The sequence below is a fragment of the Octodon degus genome, unplaced genomic scaffold (assembly GCF_000260255.1).
Source record: "Octodon degus isolate 3935 unplaced genomic scaffold, OctDeg1.0 scaffold00015, whole genome shotgun sequence".
NCBI lineage: Eukaryota > Metazoa > Chordata > Mammalia > Rodentia > Octodontidae > Octodon > Octodon degus.
The window spans coordinates 17428552-17433683 of record NW_004524591.1 but is presented as its reverse complement, the minus strand read 5'-3'; the positions used below and the strand labels follow the sequence as shown (position 1 = coordinate 17433683).

The following is a 5132-nucleotide window of genomic DNA, read 5'->3' as shown; positions in this document are numbered from 1 at the left end:
TTTAAGCCACAATTTACAAATTATGTCTGGCATATTAATGGGCTTTTGCCTATTTAAAGTTCCCTTATGTAAAAGTAATAATTGCTCTTAGTTTTAAAGTCAAATACTAAAAAAAAAAAAATAAAAAATAAAGTCAAATGCTGCTACAAGGCTTATAAAGCACAACACAGTCTCCTCCTGGTTCTTGCTTTCTAAAGGCAAATAATTTCATCTCTTTAGCTGTTCCTACTTTTATTGACATTTATAGCTCTAAATAGCTTTAGGCCCTACTTCTTTATTTTTCAGCTGCAGCTATTAGCCACCAATATGCTGCCATGAAAGACTGGAATTCAGCTCTCTAGTATCCCACTACCTCACCTTTCTTGAATTTCCCTTTCTTTTCCTCGGCTGTAATTGGTTATTGTTGCTGACCTCATATCTTCCCTTTATTGACCATCATATGTTTTGGTGGGCCATACCTTTAGTAACTTATTGAACAGTGATATCTGAAAAGCACATTTTGAGATCTTGTTTTTTCTTTCCCCATCATATTGATGGAAAACTCAGCTAAACAGAAGATTCTATTTTGGAAATTGTTTTGCCTTAGGATCTCAAAGGCATAATTCTAAAAACCTCTTGTCTTCTGGCTGCTTGCATTGTGATGGAGGAGTCTGATACTGTATTGAATACTGATTCTACTTGTGCTGTTTTCTGTCCTTTCTGTCTCACCCTCCCTCCCTTCCCCGTCTCTGCTTTTATGACGTTTTGTTTATCCCCAGACCTTTCTTGATTATGTGCTTTATTGTTGGTCCTCTTCATTCATTATGAGGCATCTTTAAACCCATACAATCTGAAAACTCTCTTTAAGAAAAAAAATTATATAATTTACCCAATAGTACCCTAATCCATTTAATTTGTCCTGTCTTTTCAGGAATTAAACGTCCTGAATTGATTCCCCAATTTTCTTCGCTTTTTTTTTTTTTTTTTGTATTTTCTGTTTTCTGTGAGAGTCAGTTACTTTCTAACTCACTGATTATTTTTAAAGTCCTGTTGTCATGTATTTAATGATAACAGGAACACAATGATGGGTGTAGGCAAGGAGGGCACAGCTTGCCATCCGGACATGTGCAGGGCAGGGCCATGTTGCTTCATGTCAGGGCTGTGCCCGTGGGTTATCAATGCCCTGCGGACACAGCGTGCTTCTGAGAGGCAGGCCTGAGACACAGGTGAGCTTGTGGAAGGCTTCCTGGGTGACTCCTGTGGGGTCACACTTGAGGAAGGCACAAGAAGAAAGCATGAGGAGGCCGAGGCAGACACTCGGCTGGGAAGCCATTCCAGGAGCCAGTTTCAGGAGAGTTTTGGAGCAGGACCTTTACGAGTTAGCCCCTATCAGAGCATCCCCAGGTCTTTGTACCACTCAACGAACGCAGGCCACCCCAGCCCAGGAGATGACCTTAAATGAGATGACTCCACCCAGAACAGGTAAGATCCGAGGGCTTTCTGTGAGCAGCAGTCTCTGCAGTTGGAGAGTTGGTCCTTTATCCTGCGGGGCCCTTTGGGCAGTGTGGCCAGCATCCTAGACCTGGAGGCCCCAGCATACTCTTCAGCGCCTCAGCTCTAGATCATAAACAGCAGTTAGTTGACTTAGAGAATCCAGGGAGGAGAAATAACCTCTCACTAATTTAGTTTGTTATATGCTCACCACCATGCAGACCGGGGCAGGTATGTGATATCCAATGATAAAGTTCCAGGCTCTGCTTGAATTAAGCATACAGTGTAGTGGGGGTACCGAAAAGGAAGCAGAGACTGCAGTACAATCAAACCCATAAAGCAGGGTTATGGAGTAAAAATGCACTTGCAAAGGGAAGTGTTAGGATATGAAAAAATGCTAATTTAAAAAGTAGCCTATATGCTGGTTTAGATTCCTCTAAGCGCTCATTTTTTAGCACACCCTTTTGCTAAACTGGTGCTAAGAAAGAGCCCATGAAATTTGATTTTTAAATTTTCTATGTTATTTTTTAAAGCTACCTACCAGTCACCTAGAAATACTAAATGCATTGAATTTTTCTCCGTCAATATTCTCTTCATCTTTCCTTTTTCTGTGTATATAAAAGTGTACAAATATGTGCATGGAAAAGTACTGGAAAGAAATTTATCAAAATGTTAACAGTGTTTGTACCCCCAACTTGTTAGAATATGTGTGATTTTTTTCTCTTTCAAGACTTTTTCCAGATTCAGTGTTAGAATAAGTCACTTTTATAATCAAGGGGAAGATACTCTGAAAATGCACTGTGAAAGGGTTCAACAAGGCTGTGTGAAGGAATAAGGAAAGAAATGCAGAGCAGCAGGTGAGGACGAGCTTCCTGGAAAAGGTACTTTGGCACAGGGACCACACTGCGCCTGAAGGAGCACACTGTTCCACGGCCCCAGGGTGTGGAGAGTCATTCCCAGGTGGTGAAAGGAGCGTTCCAAAGTGGCCAGGGGTGATGTTGGAGGGGTAAGAAGAGGGCGGATAGTGAAAGATCTCAAGGGGTCAGGACGGGAGACCTTATCTTTAATCTTCATCCAGATTAATGAATGTTGTCTGGAGGAACACATTTAGAAGTAAAATCTGATTTAGAGTGAGGAGCCTCAGGCTTGACAAGAAGTTCTTGGTCTCAGCAAAGTGACCTGACTTGGGCAGAGACAGTAGTCTGTTCAGTGTGGAGAGATAATGATACAACCATGAACTAAGACAGACAGAAAGACAGACAGACACACACACACACACACACACACACACACACACACACTCCAGAATTTACAAAAAAAAAAAAAAAAAAAAAAAGGAAAGGAACAGCACCTAGGCTCTCACTTTGCATGCTTTCAACATAATAACCAAGATTTGCAGGTAGCTCTTATCCTGGGATCTGAACTCTGCACAGGTCAGTAACAATGTTAACCGCTAGCAGCCTGGGAATCCATTAAAAACATATGTGCAGGGCTACTGACCACCTAACGCTGCAGGAGTGAGTGTGGCTCAACACATCACTTGCCGTTGCGGAGCTCATCACCTCTCTGTGGCTGTCCTGTGTGGGACTGGGCTGGACCTGGGGGAACCCTTGAGACCTGCTCTCACCGGGCCACCCTGGGTACCCTCATGCTGTCACCCACCTTGTTTCCTGCCTTGACTTTGTCTTCCTGCGTGGAGAACTAGTCTGCACTGTGGTGGCTGATTTTTCTCTCGATCCTTCTTCCCTCCTTATCCTCACAGCACTACCTGGTTGCCTTAGTGGAGTTTTTTTTTTTTGTTTTTTTGTTTTTTTGTTTTGTTTTGTTTGTTTTTTTTGTTTTTTATCTGAGTGCTGGGTGGGAATTGAGCCCCAGGCATTGCAAATGTTAGGCAAGTGCTCTGTTAAACATGTAACAACATTACTAAATTTGTAATCTAGGACAGATACTCTATCTCCCTCCACAACCTCATTGATAAGGCAGGAATGTTAGGATTTCTCTTGGAAGACTTATGAGGACTAAATTTGATAATGTGTGTGGAGCAGGGAATTCATCCTGTAGTATCAGTTCCTAATAGAAATGTGGGGGAAGGACCCCCACACATAAAAGAACGGCATAAGCACATCCCTCAGGATTTACAAGGAGAGGACTAAGAGGTCCCACACAACCATGGACCCTGCACAGTACATTCAAGAAGGCCAGAGACTTGCTTATCTTCAGAGGATTTCTGCGTTAAACTTGCCATGCAGCCTGTGGCAGCTCCACCTCACCTGATAGGACAAGGCAGGATCCTCCCTCACAACAGAGGGTGAGAGTGTCCCTAAAATATCCTCCGGCAAAAATCTCCTCTCTGCTCTCTTGGTACCTAGATCAAACTTCAGCCTCAGCAGCCCTCCCTTAACACAAATAAAGACATTTGTTAAAAATCACAAAATCACAGCGCCTGATCCCTTGGAGGAAGGAAGGGAGGGAGCTGTGGCTGATGACTGCCAGAACCTCTGGGCTGTGGCCAACGTGGCGGTTGTGGCAGCCAACAGTAAATTCTGTGGAGAATTTATTGCCCATCCTCTTCTAGTCAGGGAAGGTTAGTTGTAAGGCTGCCAGCTAGCTGGAAAATGGAAAGGAGATTGTTGGCCAAACACAGGGGCATCTTTTGAAAGTCAGGCACAGCTGGTCTTCACGGTGATTGCAGATGGCAGCGGAGAAGCCATGGGGGAACCAGGCAGATTCAAACTGGATGTGAGCCTGAAATTTTGTTTTAATTTACATTGGATTTTATCAGACCTGAAATCAAGACTATTTAAATAATTGAAAGTGACCCGGAGAGACATAAATCTAATATTATTCAATTTCTGATAGACAGTTTGAAGGCCATAAATGAAGATATTTCATCCAGGCATGGTAGTGGCTCACCCATAATTCTACTGGGAAGCTGAGACAAGAGGATTGTGAGTTTCAGGTCAGTTTGGCCAACATGGCAAGACCCTGTGTCTCAATCAATGAATCAGTGACCTTTTTATTTTAAATAGAATAAAAAACAATAAAAACAATACAGAATTTCAAAACAAGATGATAGGAAATTAATAATGCTTGTTACATTGCATGTCGTTATCCTCAAAGTAGTTGTTCAGATATCAGATACAGGCAAGCGGGCGCCAGCGAGCTCTTTGCTAAGGCTTGAGGATGGCGTTTCTCCGCCGGAGACCCGAGCACGGCGGACCTCTGGAACTGTTTTACGACCAGAATGAAGCCCAGAAATACGTTCGCAACTCTCGGATGATTGCTGTCCAGAGCAAGACGACCGAGCGAGCACTGGGGCTCCTTTGTTTGCCCAAGGGACAGCCCTGTTACCTGCTGGATATTGGCTGTGGTACTGACCTGAGTGGAGATTACCTCACGGAAGAGGGACACTTTTGGGTGGGCATGGACATCAGCCCTGAGGTGCTGGATGCTGCCTTGGACCGAGAACCGGAGGGAGATCTTCGTGGGGACATGGGCCAGGGCATTCCTTTCAAACCTGGTTCCTCTGATGGCTATATCAGCATTTCTGCCGTGCAGTCGCTCTGTAATGCTAACAAGAAGTCCGATGTTCCTGCCAAGCACCCGTATTGCTCTCTCTCTCTCTCTCTCTCTCTCTCTCTCTCTCTCTCTCTCTCTCTCTC

General features: G+C 43.9%; 1 pseudogene; it reads left to right on the top strand.

Annotated features, from left to right (window-relative positions):
• Positions 1–4650: 4650 nt before the first annotated feature.
• Positions 4651–5132, top strand: part of LOC101583841 — a 966-nt pseudogene continuing 484 nt past the window's right edge.